The sequence below is a fragment of the Bubalus kerabau genome, chromosome 10, assembly GCF_029407905.1.
Source record: "Bubalus kerabau isolate K-KA32 ecotype Philippines breed swamp buffalo chromosome 10, PCC_UOA_SB_1v2, whole genome shotgun sequence".
NCBI lineage: Eukaryota > Metazoa > Chordata > Mammalia > Artiodactyla > Bovidae > Bubalus > Bubalus kerabau.
The window spans coordinates 78,887,267-78,902,267 of NC_073633.1; the positions used below are offsets into that span (position 1 = coordinate 78,887,267).

General features: G+C 43.4%; 1 protein-coding gene across 3 annotated transcripts in view; it reads left to right on the forward strand.

The window, feature by feature from the left end:
- Window positions 1-2,100: 2,100 nt before the first annotated feature.
- SYT16 (synaptotagmin 16) overlaps window positions 2,101-15,001 on the forward strand; it is a 330,623-nt gene continuing 317,722 nt past the window's right edge. For 2 of the 3 annotated variants that reach the window (XM_055538274.1, XM_055538275.1), the window contains exon 1: window positions 2,563-3,149. The gene's annotated coding sequence lies outside the window, so the exon portion shown is untranslated. The other variant, XM_055538272.1, reaches the window with a different exon arrangement.

The following is a 15,001-nucleotide window of genomic DNA, read 5'->3' on the forward strand; positions in this document are numbered from 1 at the left end:
GAATGTTCTTTAACAAATATGACTTTTATCCTTATTGAGAAAAAGAAATTAATGTTGAGTTCATAAGAGTTTTGAAGAGCAAAGCCATCATTTTGACCTATTTGTTTTTCTGGTTCCCAGACTCTTCCTTACTTTTTCTCCCTTACCTAATTTTCTAATTTTAAGCCGCTGATTCTCTCCAGTGACTACTGGAAACTTAATCACCAAACAGTGGGGCCAAGCCCCAGGCCCTTGCCCTCTACTTTCTGGACCAGACTTGTACCTATTAGCCCTGTCTCTCTTCTGCCCTTCCCTATGTGACCTGCAAGGGTTAAATGAGAGCATGATGTTTATTACCTAATAGCTATTTTGAAAAAGCTTTCCCTGTTTGTTAGCATTATCCATATTATATCTGAATGTTCTGAGGTATTTGAGTTCAGATGCTTAGAACAGATACAGAGTCCAAATGAAAATCAAGGCAAGTTTTATAGAAAATAAAGCTCCTCTCTGCTCTTATCAGATAAATTCCTTAGACGCTCACAGGCTACATGCACAAGTCATAGTTAAAATAATTTTTCTATTTTTATCTACTCTAACAAAGAGACAAAGCAATAACTATTTCAACCAAAAATAACCTCTGTCGTGATGCAGACCCACAGCAAGTGGCTGCAGCCCCTCCCCACTCCCTGCTCTCAGGATTGTTTATAGCCAGGGTGGTGATAGAGTCAACAGGATGTGGTCACAGGTCAAGGGTCAGAGGGACTATATGGTGATTTCCATGCAGTGTGTGTATAAGAGGTATTTGTCTTTTCTTATCCTGGAAATGAACTCAAGCAACATGGATGGGGATGGTTGAGTCACAATTACGTCAAAGTCAGAAAAGCCCTCATCCTTTAGAAATCTAACTAAAGCATTTTATGAATGAACACTTGGTCCAGTCTTCTCCCTATCCTGAAAGAGTTGATGGAGGGAGCTTTTACAAAGAGTGTTCTCCCTGTCTGCAGAGAGAGAGATGAGAAGGAATAGCCCCCCCTCCCCACTTTTGGAAAGTTATCATTTGAGGATATGAGATTTTATCTTATTGTGATCATGAGGGGGGCCTGCTGCCCAGGGACTCCAGGTGGCAGATGGAAGGAGTCTGAGTTTCCCCTGACATTTGGAGATGCTATACTAACCATGGGACCACCCACCTTTGGATTTCAGAATGGCATGGGCACGTAGCCATCCCTCCCCTCAAAGACAAAAAGTCAGACCCGGAGAGGCTTTGGGTGTGGGTGACAGGACAGAGCAGTGGATGCCGCGCTTGTGGACAAATAACTAGGGGCCAGTCCTCACTGAGGAGATCTGATGAGCTCTGAAATCCAGACAAGCAGTCCCTCACAGGGAGGAGATGTGCTCAACACCTCTTCACATCCCCAAAGCAATCCAATCGTTTGCTTTAAACATGGACATGACCGCAAGAGAAAGTGGGGAGGGTAATCTCAGAACTGCTCTGAACTGAGGGAGTTTACCGTGAACTGACTCAACAATACATGGAATTGGGAGGTGGCCCAGAAAGCTAACTTATAGAAAAGCACATTATTATTTTTTTTTTACATATTTGAATATATGGACAGATGTACCTCTCCTCCTGAACAATCCTCTATCTCAAAATACAAAACAAAAAACCAGTCTCACCTCAATCCTACTCTCTGAAGCTCTCCATCCCTTTTTCCCTGTACTGCCAAACTTTTGGAGAAAATGGTCGATACTGGGTCTCTGTTCTTTGAGATCTAGCTATTGCTTAACCCCTCCTCATCTGACATCTGGCTCCAGGCTGTCAAACTTGCTGTCAAACTGGTCAGTCATTGAGAAAACAATTATTGAACTTATACCTTGAGTTCTGACTTTTCCTCTTTCTGACTTACATAAGTAGGTTCAATTGATGATTAAAGAACCTCACCAATGTTCTACTGACCCTTCAAATGAATCCAAACCCAAATCACTATCTCCCCCTCCCCACCCCTCCCTGCCAATCAGCTTAACCCTCCTGGTCTGTGAGCCTCCAACAAGATGAAAACTTCCGGGTCATCTTGAATCCCCTCCCACCTCCTGTTCTCCATCTAACTCATTTCAAGTCTCTACTTTGAGGGCTACCACAGAGGGTTGATGTGAAAGCCCAATAAGTCAGATCTCTGCGGTTATTAACTAGAAGTGTGCTTCAGAATCATCTGTGTTAAACACAGAAATATCAAAAACAAACAGCCTAAAAATGATGCCCCCAGTCCCACCTCAGATGGGCTTACTCTGAATGTGGGGCCCAATCAATATCATAGTCTCCCTCATCTGTGCTCTGTGGACAGATCAGAAGGGACTCCTGCCTTGTTCTCCAGTTGCTTCCTGTGTCTGCCCAGCCAAACAGGAGCTGCTCTGCCCTGCCTTACTCCAGGGTCTTCCTGGTATTCAGCCCAGGGCTGGAATGAAGCCTACTGGGTTCCCTACTGATTGGGTGGAGGATGCTTCCCAAATCCAACAAACAGGTGTACCTGTAATACCTGTAAGACGTCAAGAGCCGCCATAATGCTTCAGAACACAGGTTTGAGCCATTTTGATTCTTTACATCAGGGATCTGGGGTCTCGTGTACCACTCCGTCTGACAAATCAAGAGTCCATCAGAAACTGGTTTCTGCACTTCAGGGACGTGTATACAGCTCTTACAGGTGGCTTCAGCTGGGAGCCCTCCTGAACTAGGAAGGGTCCTTGAGGCACAAAACTCATTCACTGGCTCCCTCATTCAGACTGATTCAAGACTCAAGGATCCATGCAGTCAGCTGGTAGGGCTAGGTTCCCAGTGGTCTTCCGTTAATCAGCTCACCCAGGTGGCATCCAGTTAGTTGGGCATTTTATTCAATCCTTCATTTATTCCTGCAGGCCTCTGTCACAGAACCAGTCACCCAACAGATATTTACTGAGAGCCTACTAAGTGCCAGACACTGTCTTCACACAGGAGACAAAACGGATGATAACACAAGGAGCACTGGACCCTTGAAACCTACCAGGCTGGTGTTGGGCGGATTCTCAGGAGTTCTGGGGCCTGGAGATCAATGTCCAGCACCTGGCTGAACGTCACTTTCCACTCTTCATCTCTTCCTGCTTTGCTCCTTTCGGTGGCTGGAGCTCCCAAGCCACAGGTAGGAAGGTCGAGACAAGGATGAAGTGGCCACTGGGAAAAGGAGAGACAAAAACAAGAACATAGGGGGAATGTAGTGGGAAAGGAGCGTGGCCAGGAGCATTTATCCAAGTTTCTACCTTCATTGTCTTAGGGAGAGGGTCCGGCAGGGAGGACAGATGCTTCGAGGCAGAGAAGGGTGGGCCAGCCACCGGGCCCAGGGGTGCGGGCGGCTCTGCCAGCTAGCCTGGGGTTCTCGGGGCGCTGGCGGGGCGCGGGGCGGCGCGGCGGGGGCGCGCGGCGGGAGGGGCTGTGCGCGGCGCGGCCCCCTAGCGCGCGGGGCCTGGCGACGAGCGCGCCGGCCCGGCTCGGCGCCGGTACCCCAGGCACGGGCGGTCGCCCCGCGGCCCCGGGCTGGACCATGGCGACCGACAGTAAGTGCGCTCGGGCGGCGGAGACCCCGGGTGGGGGGCTGCGGGGCCGGGGGCGGGAAGTTTTCCTCTTTGCGATGCCCGCCTTTGTGCCGGGCTCGCGGGGGCCGCGGCCGGGTGCCCCCGCGCCCCTCTGCCCATCACCCTCTCCAGCCAGCAGGATCGGAGAGGCACAGGCGGCCCTGGCCGCCCGGTCCGGAGGGATGCGGTGGAAGGGCGAGCGGCGGACGCCGAGGTGGAGGGGACGCTCGAAGCCAACGCAGCCCTTCTGGGGATGCCCCTGGGCCCAGAGCCGGCCTTTTGGGAACCTTGCCATCCAGGCGCCGGGAGCTTATTTAGCGTTGAATTTAAGGTTCGCCCCGAGTGCTGGGGCTGGTTTTGCGTGTTCGCCTTCTGGGGATGAGGGTGGCTTGACTGCTGGGCTGCCCCATGTGCCCACCCGGGCCATGTTCCCAGGGGCCAGAGACCTTATCTGGTCACCATGGACAGCGAACCAGGTGAGCGCGTGGATGTCAGGTTAAAACTACTGAATGGAAGTGTTGGAAGAGGCTGGGTTGGCCTGCTTTTGGCATCTTGGCACCACTGTTTTATTGGCTCAGTGCTTTTGGAAATGGAATCACGTCTACGAAAGCTGGTTAAGTTAGATGTGTCGGAAGCTGGGTGCGCATTAGCGGAGCCTCAAAGGGAGTGTGTGTGCGTGCGTGTGTGTGCTCAGTCATGCCCGACTCTGCGACCCCATGGACTGTAGCCCGCCAGGTTCCTCTGTCCAAGGAATTTTCCAGACAAGAATACTAGAGTGTGTTGCCAGCTCCTACTCCAGGGGATCTTTCCGACCTAGGGATAGAACTGGCGTCTGTTGCGTCTTCTGCATTGGCAGGCAGATGCCTTATCACTGCGACACCTGGGAAGCCCCATGTTCAACTCTACTGATTGAAGAATAAAACTTTAGCCCATTGGTTTTGTTTATGGAAAAATGGTAATGATATTCTACCAGCTTAGCTTTTGAGCTGATTTTTAAGTACGACCTTAATTATGCTTGTTTTCAGTTGGCATGGAGCAGAAACTATGAAGGTTTCCAGAATATAGAGGATAATTAGTTTGTCTTTGTTCTTATTCAGAAGTAGGGTAAGACACTTACTGTGTGTCCCTACTGGGGAAATGAAAAGAAAGTATTCTCAGCCAGTGTCTTGAAAAATTCTCTCCAGATGTTGACTATGTCTGCAGCTTAAAGATCCACAGTTCTTTTACTGTTAGTGTAAAGGTGATCCTGGAAAGGGCTTCTCCTAGATGCAGAGTTCTTTAGTCAGTTCTCAGCTTGCCTGCATTTTATAATTACTCCCAGAGCTTTCAAAAATTCTTGAGCATCAGTATTTTTATTTTTTTAAAGTAATACATCTCAGATTTTAATCTGAATCAGAATCTCCTGGAGGGCTTGTTATCACAGGTTGCTGGCCCCCACTTCCAAAATCTGCAATTCAGTAAGTCTGTGTTGTAGCCTGAGAATTGATGTTTTTTTAATTAAGTTTCAGGTGTTGCTGAAGCTACTATGCTCCCTGTCTTCTCTCTGTAGATGTGGGAATGACAGGTAAAAGGCAGGTAGGAGCACAGAGAGACGGTCACCTCTTCAGTCCTGTAAATGTGTGGCAGGTACATGGCATCGTGAACATATATCACACCTGGGCAGTGTTGCCTTTGGGCTACAGTGGACTGCTTTCTCTATTTTTGTCCCCAAAGAAATTTACTCTTGAGAGAAAAATTGGTTCTAAAGTTAAGCAAAACCAGAATCCTCTCCAGTCATTCCTGGAAGTAATCCAGAAGGACATTTTTTTTTTGTTGTTGTTGTTACAAGTATGGTATGTAAATGTATATAAAATACACAGATATTTTAAAAATATTTGCCTGGCAACTTATAATGTTCACAAGAAGAATGCCCAGACAACATGCCCTCTGAAGGCAGATTCTAGAGGAAGAATGGAGGCTCTGAGGGCCTCACCTTGGTTTTCAGAGAGGTGTGGTGAAATGGGAAGGATCTTTGAGACCATCAAACTAAACTCCCCTTGGGCAATTCATATTTTTATTTGTATAATTCAGGTTTATGAGATCTTAAAATGTTGAAACAATTGGGAGGAACTATAGTGGGAAAAAAAGGAGACTAGTAGGGGAGAAAAAACAAACCCAAACTCTGTTAGTATGAGCAGCTTGGTTATTATATAAAGTGGTGGTACTTAAGTATTTGGCCTATGTTTCTTGATTTTCTCAGTAACAAGTATTCCAGATAGTTTTGTGTTTCCAGATCATAGTGAAGTATTTTTCTCTTTTTCTTCCATTTGTGTCACTTGTTCCATTATTAGTACTTGCCCTTATGAGTCTTTATTGTTAAAGTCACTGTAATCTGTTTAGAAGTGTAATTTCTTAGGAACAGCCAGGCATATTTGGGCAATGTTGGAAATATATAATCGTATTATGCCCTGGCAATCTCGGGCCCTTCTTGCTGTGGATGAATATTTGGTTTTATCAGGAAAACTTCTAGTCCCCATCTGCTTGCTCCTGTTTTACTGGTTGGTTGTGTATCACTTTGGCTGGGTACATCCAGGCTACTACCTCACAGGCCATTCCTCCTCCTGCTACTGGTCAACAACCTGCACTTTACTTCTTCCCCACCCTACTTATCCCAGCAGTGATTTCTACTCTGTGCCTAGTCCTGGAGGATAGAAGGAAGAGACAGCAGGGGAAGGAAAATCAAATTTAGACCCTACAGAGGTGAAGGTTAGCAAGCTCTGCCAAATAGCTACTCAAGATGTTTAGGACTTAGGATGTTGAGTGTTTAAAAGAAAATTGCTTGATTTTAGTGGAAAGGAACTCAAATTCTTAAGTAAAATTATTTCCAGTCATAATTATTATTAAACAGCTTACAAATAATGCCAGCTAAAAAACAGAGACAAAAAGAGTTAGAAAACGACTACTTTGCCACCGTCATAAGTAAGTAAGTAAGTTAGTGTTAGTCGCTCAGTCGTGACTGACTCTCTGCAACCCCGTGGACTGCAGCCCACAAGGCTCCTCTGTCCATGAGATTTTCCAGGCAAGGATACTGGAATGGGTTGCCATTTCCTTCTCCAGGGGATCTTCCCAACCCAGGGATTGAACCCAGGTCTCCTGCACTGCAACCAAGCTACAAGGGAAGCCCTTGCAACCATCATAGATTACTGATTCATACAGGAATCATCCGTGGATGCTAAACTATTGTGTGAAAACCTGAACACCAGAATATTTACATTTTGGGGTAATTTCTTCACAGATTTCTTATTAATTGCACAGGGGGAAATGGTAATGTTATAGTGCAGAAACATGGGGTTCACTACCTTAACCAAACCATCAAAGGTAGCATCACTAGTTAGTAATAGGGCAAGCTGGTAACCTGTGCTGCCTGATCTGAAACCTTGAGAAGGATAGAGGGTTACTTATGCCAAAAATGGATACCCTGGTTCTCATCAGGGGGAAATATCAGACAAACCCACATTTGGAGACATTTCACCAAAGTCAGTGTCATGAAAGATGGCTGAGGCACTGTTCTAGAATGAAGGAGACTAAAGAGATAAGTAAATGCAATAGATGGTTTGGATAAGACCCAAATCAGGAAAAAATGCTACCAAGAACAGTATTGTGATAATTGGGAAATCTGAGTATGGATTGTATGTTGGATAATAGCCAGGTTGTTGTACAGTCACTAAGTCATGTCCGACTCTGTGACCCCATGGAGTGTAGCACACCAGGCTTCCCTGTCCTTCACTATCTCCTGGAGTGTGCTGAAACTCATGTCCATTGAATCAGTGATGCCATCCAACCATGTCATCCTCTGTCACCCCCTTCTCCTCTTGCCCTCAGTCTTTCCCAGTATCAGGGTCTTTTTCAGAGTTGGCTCTTTGGATCAGGTGGCAAAGTATCGTAGCTTCAGCTTCAGCACCAGTCCTTCCAATGAATATTCAGGGTTGATTTTCTTTAGGATTGACTGGTTTGATCTCCTTCCTATCCAGGGAACTCTCAAGAGTCTTTTCTAGCACCACAGTTCAAAAGCATCAATTCTTTGGCACTCAGCTTTCTTTATGGTCCAACACTCACATCCATACATGACTACTGGAAAACCATAGCTTTGACTAAATGGACCTTTGTCAGCAAAGTGATGTCTCTGCTTTTTAATACACTGTCTAGATTTGTCATAGCTTTTCTTCCAAGGAGCAAGCATCTTTTAATTTCATGGCTGCAGTCACAGTCTGTAGTGATTTTGGAGTCCAAGAAAATGAAATCTGCCACTGTTTCCCCATCTATTTTCCATGAAGTGATGGGACTGGATGCCATGATCTTCAGTTTTTGAATGTTGAGCTTTAAGTCAGCTTTTTCCCCTCTCCTCTTTTGCCTTTATCAAGAGGCTCTTTAGTTCCTTTTCACTTTCTGCCATTAAAATAGCCTTGTATCAATGTTAAATTCCCTAAATAGGATGTTTTAACTGCAGTTTGGAAGGGACCATCTTTCTTAGGAGAAACTGGAGTCTTTAGGGGTAAAGGGACATGATGTCTGCAACAAAATCTCAAATGGTTTAGGAGAAAAATGTTCATGTGTATGTGTGTACTTGTATGTGTATGTGTGTTATACAAGAAAAGAGAGAAAATGTGCCAGATCTTAGCATTTGGTGAATCTAGGAGTTCTTTGTACTATTCTTCCAAGTCTTCTGTACATTTGCAAATCAAACATATGGTTCCAAGTAAATTTTAGGATTATTTGTTCTAGTTCTGTGAAAAATGTCATGGGTAATTTCCTGAGTGTTCATTGGAAGGACTGATGTTGAAGCTGAAACTCCAATACTTTGGCCACCTGATGCGAAGAGCTGACTCATTTGAAAAGACCCTGATGCTGGAAAAGATTGAGGGTGAAGAGAAGGAGACGACAGAGGATGAGATGGTTGGATGGTATCATTGACTCAATGGATATGAGTTTGGGTGGACTCCAGGAGTTGGTGCTGGACAGGGAGGCCTGGGGTGCTGCAGTCCATGGAGTCACAAAGAGTCGGACATGACTGAGCAACTGAAATGAACTGAATTTGATAGCTCAGTCATATCTGACTCTTTGCAGCTGCATGAACTGTAGCCTGCCAGACTCCTCTGTTCATGGGATTTTTCAGGCTAGAATACTGGAGTGGGTTGCCATTTCCTCCTCTGGGGCATCTTCCTGACCCAGGGATCGAACCAATGTCTCCTGCATTGGCAGGAGGATTTTTTACCCTTAAGTCACCTGGTAGGGATTGTATTAAATCTGTGGATTGCTTTGGGTAGTATGGCCATTTTAATAATATTCAGTTCAGTTCAGTCGCTCAGTTGTGTCTGACTCTTTGTGACCCCATGAGCTGCAGCATACCAGGCTTCCCTGTTCATCACCAACTCCTGGAGCTTAACTTACTCAAACTCATGTCCATCGTGTCAGTGATGCGATCCAACCATCTCATCCTCTGTCATCCCCTTCTTGAAACAGTATTAATTCTTCCAATCTAAGATCATTGGATATCTTGTCATTTCCTTGAATCATCTTCAATTTCCCTTATTAATGTTTTATAGTTCTTAGCATACAATTCTTTTACCTCCTCAATCAGGTCTGTTCCTAAGTATTTTTCTTTTTTTAGTGTGATTTCTAAAAGGAATTGCTTTTTTTAAACATCCCCTTTCTGACATATATGTGTAACTGAATCACTTTGGTATATGACAGAAATGAACACAATATTGTGAATCAACTATACTTCTATTAAAAAAAATAAAAAACAAACAACAGTCTGGGATGTTGATTTTTAACTCTAGGCATTTTTGTCTGATATTTTGGAGTTTACTTATTGAGCAAAATAATACTGAAAGACTTAATTCTGGACTCCTAAATCTGGTTTGAGATGATAATGTTCACAAAACTTTTTATTGTGGAAAATTTCATATACATATGAAAGAACCGAGAATAGTATAATGAACCCAATGTACTCAGGTAACCCAGCTTTAAAAATTATCAGCATTTTGCATCTGCCTATCTTCACACCCCCTTTTTAGGTGCTGGCTGTTTTTGAAAGCAATTCCAAGATATCATGTTATTTCAACCACTGATGTTTAGTATGCCTCTGTGTACACTTTTTTCTTCCCATGACCCCCATGCTGCTCTTGCACTTAAGAGAAGTAATGATTCTGCAATTAGTGATGATAATGTTTAGAACTTGTTAGCGATGCAAGATAGTAACCAGAGTTCTGAGAAATGCTCTGATTTGACATGTATGGGTTGTGGATTTGTTCTAAGTTTGAAAAGTTGAGAGAGCCTGGGTAATTACAAATGGTGTAGAAGAAAGGGTATGAGAAGCTGCTTATTCTTGTTTTGTTTTGCAAACACCTCCTCCTGTTTTTAAACCAAGAATTAAATTCCAGGAAAAAAACATAAATATGGGTATGGAGACAGTGTTCTGAACTGATTTACTCATTTGATGCTACCCTGATGAAATGTTCTGAAAGTTAGAATGATTAATTTCATACTATTTAGAATTCCATAAGTTTAAATTTCAGCATGGCATCTTTGATTTAGAAAGCTCAGTGAAGTTTTTTCTTGACTGAGCTGACTTTCTAATGTTTTGAAATAGAAATGGGCCAGATCTCTTGGGAGGAGTAAACCTCCTAAGTGTGGGTAGATGTGGATGGCAGTTGCTCTTTTAGGTCCCTAGGGTATCATTTAGTAATTAACTACTATTGTTTAGCCTTATGGGTTGGTTAAAACATGTCCATTATGCCATTTGACAATGGTTATCTGTATGTTAAAATGATCATAAAATTGATTGATAGCTCTTTGTAATAAATTAGGGCAGTTTCTGAAGCTCATATATATTGCAAATAAAGTTCTTATCAACCTTCCATTAAGGGACTATACACAACTGATTTTAGGCACTTTAAATTTAAGCACAGATACCATTCCTTTACTTTTTTTTTTTTTTTTTTGCTGAACTGTGCAGCATGCGGGATCTTAGTTCTGCAACCCAGGATCAAATCCGTGCCCCTTGCATTGGGAGTGTAGAGTCTTAACTACTGGACTGCCAGGGAACCCCCTTCATTAGATTTTCTTATTGCCAGAGTATATTATTTTTGAGAGTTCTGATTTTAGGAATGCACTAAATCACATTTTATACTTTAACTTACAATGGAGCAAAGGTTAAGAGACATATAATGATTTTATCCACCCTCTTTGAAAAAATGTCCCTGGCTTATATACTAATATATTTATACACTACCTTAATTATAATCTTATTACCAGTCAAAGTTAGATTTTCAATTGACTTAGCTCAATAGAAATTTCGAGATTGAGGAACTCCGTGTGGGATGGTGGAAGACAGCACAGACCCAGTTTCAGAGCCACCCACATTCCAAACTCTGGCCCTGCCATTCTGGCTGCATAACCTTAGGAAGTTGTTTTAACTTCCCAGAGGTTTTGTCTTATACCACTTGAAGAGTTGCAAGAATTAACTGAGCTTGTGCACACAGTAGCCATTAAATATTTCTCTTCTCGTTCCCTACAACATTCTTCCTGTAGTGTGTACCTTATGTTACAAGAACAATCTGACCTTCAGAAATGGGGTCCCCAGTCATTGATTCCTTTTTTCCTTGTGAAGAATGTAAGGAAAGGAAAGGAAAGTCGCTCAGTTGTGTCCGACTCTTTGCGCCCCCGTGGACTGTAGCCTGCCAGATTCCTCCGTCCATGGAATTTTCCAGACAAGTATACTGAAGTGGGTTGCCATTCCCTTCTCCAGGGGATCTTCCCTAGCCAGGGATCGAACCTGGGTCTCCCACACTGCAGGCAGACTCTTTACCGTCTGAGCCACCAGGGACTGCTGAAGAATATAAAATGAAGACCAAATGACCTGTTTGGAAATGAAGACTCCAAGGAAGAGACTCGAGGAAAAATCACCTGAAGGTACAGAACTCAGATTTTAAATAGAAGTATTGATGGGCTTCCCAAGTGGCTCAGTGGTAAAGAATCTGCCTGCAGTGCAGGAGATGTAAGTTCAGTCTCTGGGTTGGGAAGATCCCCGGGAGAAGGAAATGACAACCCATTCCAGTATTCTTGCCTGAGAAACCCCATGTACAGAGGAGCTTGGTGGGCCACAGTCTGTGGGGTCGCAGAAGTCGTGGGGACACGACTGAGCAACTAAACAACAACGACATTAATTGTGATGTGTTCTTCCCTGATGCTTAGCATTTTGCACAAATGTGATGCGGCACATGGGCTTGAGGTGCACGTGCACATGTACAGCTTTTAACAACTTGTGAGGTTTCAGTGCTGGGCATTTAGAGGGGTCCAACAACTACCATTTTTATTGAAGATCCAGGAGGATTCTGGGATCCTCTCTGCTTGGGGGCCTCTCTGGGCTTTGTGGTGTGCCCCTCGTATGTGGCCATGACTGATGGGTAGCTGTAGCACCGGGTGGAGGTTGCTTCAGGGTGTATCCTCAGTGTTTGATGCCCTCCTGGCTCTGAAGTCTCAAAAAAGCTTGTCCAATGATGGTGATAAACCTGAGCATATCGCTGGTGGTCTAAAAAGGCTTAATCTTCTAGTAATGCCCTTATGTAATGACCTCATCTGCCTGCTCTATCGGTCCTGACTTTGGCCATCCAGGTTCTGAGAGTAGCCTGCCTTTGTCTCACTTGTGCTGTTGAGGGGGTGGTCTCTGCACATTTTGATAGTTCCATGGTTTCCCTTGCTTCCCAGCTCATGCTTTAATCTCTGTACCTGCCAATCATGATTTTCCTTTGGTTTCACTATTCCTTTGAGTTTTGCCTGAGATACACTGCTCTGTCCGTCTCAGGTTTGTAGAGTCCCCAGAAGTTAGGTTGTCTTCAACCAGCCCTCTCCTGCTTCTCCATGGAGGTAGAGGACAACCCTCAGCCCCTACCACCCTTTCCTCAGGCTATTTAGAGGTTCATTGCTATGTTTTCCCTAATGGGTCTGTTTGCACAGAGTCAGCTGTTAGAGTTTAGGCATGATAATTACCATCATAATTATAGCTATATGTGTTATATTTCTTTGTGCTCTCCCTTTATGTTTTGTCTATTGCTGAATAACAAATTGCAACAAACTCAGTGGATTAAAACAATACACATTTGTTATCCCTCTAGGCCAAGAGTCTGGGCAGGCTTCTGAAAGTCAGGAGTCTTGCAAGGTTGCAATTAAGGTGTCAGCCAGGGTTGGATTCTCATCTGAAGAACTGAGGCTTGACTGGGGAAGGATCCCCTTCTAAACTAACATAGTATCACCAAGACTCAGGCCCTGTAAATACTCAGGCTGGTGGGCTGATGGACTGAGAACGTCAGTTTCTTGCTGGCTCTTGACTAGAGGTCATCCTTAGATACTAGCCTCAACAATATGGCCACTTTATCAAAGTTAGGAAGGAACGGAATCTCCTAGAAAACAGGCATTAACAATCCTTGTCATATTCTGTTGGTTGGAAGCAAGTTATAGATTCTGCCTAAACTTGAAGGGATTGAACAAAAGTGGACAACTAGGAGATGGGGACGATTGAAGACCGTCTTGAATTCTGTCTGCCATACTCCCATGAAACTTTTTAATCTGTATCTTCAGTTGGACTTTTTTTTGGAGTATCACATTCCTCTTTAAAACTTTAGACAACATTACGTTGTTAAGGTCCTGATAATAATTGCCTTTCTTAGAAACTAATGGCCCTCCCACCTACAGAGAGCTGATGTGCTGTAGGAAGGATGGTGGTGGAAGAGGGGCAGGGAAGGTAATGTTTGACCTTTAGCTATTATTAGGAAAGTCATATCTGAATGATATGCTGCTTTAGGGAGCTTGAAATAAGCTGTAGCCTGTATGCTGAGTGAATTCATTTCATGAAAGCTGTTAGAAATTTATAAAAATTAGAACACCCAAAGTCTTATTTTTGGGAGTTAAAAAGTAAAGGAAAACAGGACAAACTAAAATTTGGGTTGAAAGCTGGTGAAGGACACAGACTGAGAAAAATAAGGGGATGAGAATTGTATCAATCCTCTCTTACGGGCAAAAGGATTTTAATTTCATTAAGCCTCCTTGCTTGTGTGTGAGGCATTACATGGGAGATTACATGTAAATAATAAGAGATTATTTACAGTTTAAGCCTCTATATGCTTGTACTGTATTCTCTTTCCAGTGATTTTATTCATTTTAAATCATTGTTTTTGAGTTAGTAACAGGGTGACAGATACCTGAAAACTGGATAGTTCCTGACTGGCTGATAGTTTTGTGCAATGACAAACTACTGTTTGAATTCTTGCTTTACAATTATTGACTCTAAGTTAGAGCTTAGAAAATGAAGCTATCATAAAAAGTTTTGCCTGATGGAAAGTATTGATTTTGATTGCATGTCTCTTTCTTGAAACTTGGAACACTTTCATTTTTGGTTGCTACTTATCACCTGAAAGCTATTCTATAGTGAAAGAGCTGTAACAGAGTCATTAGCTCCTTGTAATTGAGGTAAGACTATCCTAGTCTTTAGAAATTGAGTTAGATCCTTGAGACAAACATTTCTGTTTTTATCCAGTAAAATCAGCCTATGTAAAGTGAAAGGGAGGGACTCCCCTTGTGGTGGACTTTCCTGGCTAAGACTCTACACTCGCAATGCAGAGGACCCAGGTTCAATCCCTAGTCAGGGAACTAGGTCCTGCACGCCACAGCAAAGACCCAGTACAGCCAAATAAATATTAAAAGGAATAAAACGAAAGGGAGAGTCTGAAATCATTTTATTAAAAAGGTCTCTCTCCTACATTGTGGTCCAAACCACATGCTGTTTTCTCTCTCAAGTCTTTATCACTCTCCCAAACAGAATCCATCATTTATTTTATATAAACTACTTAAGTTATATTTTTCTATTTTAACCCCTGTCTGTTCTATATGCCCCTTGAGGAAATGATCTACTTTTATGTATATTTCCTCAACTTTGTCATTCTACTGAAAAAGCATGGTGGCCTGCATAGACTAACCATGCACATGTTTGCTAAATTCAGTCTATTTCTGTACTGTGAGCCTCCTCTTTTTCCTGGATCCCATCCTTTACTCACTTCTCACAGTGTGGACCTGGGAACCCAGGGTGGTCAAAGTGCCTAAGAATTATAGAGGGTCTGCAAGGTCAAAACTACTTTTATGCTGTTGTTGACCCTTGAACAAAGTTTTCTGTTTCTCACTCTGCACACATATCCAGTGGTCTTTCCCTTCATTGTCTGGGCTCTTCCTGAAGACCCTGATTTCAGTACAGAACTTCATCTTTAACACCAGATGACTGGTTTCCAAACCCAGAGCCTTTCTGCTGTAGTGTTTCTGTCAGTGCAGGCCACCATAATAGAATAACACAGACTGAGTGCTTAAGCAACAGTTTCTCCTGATTTTGGAGGCT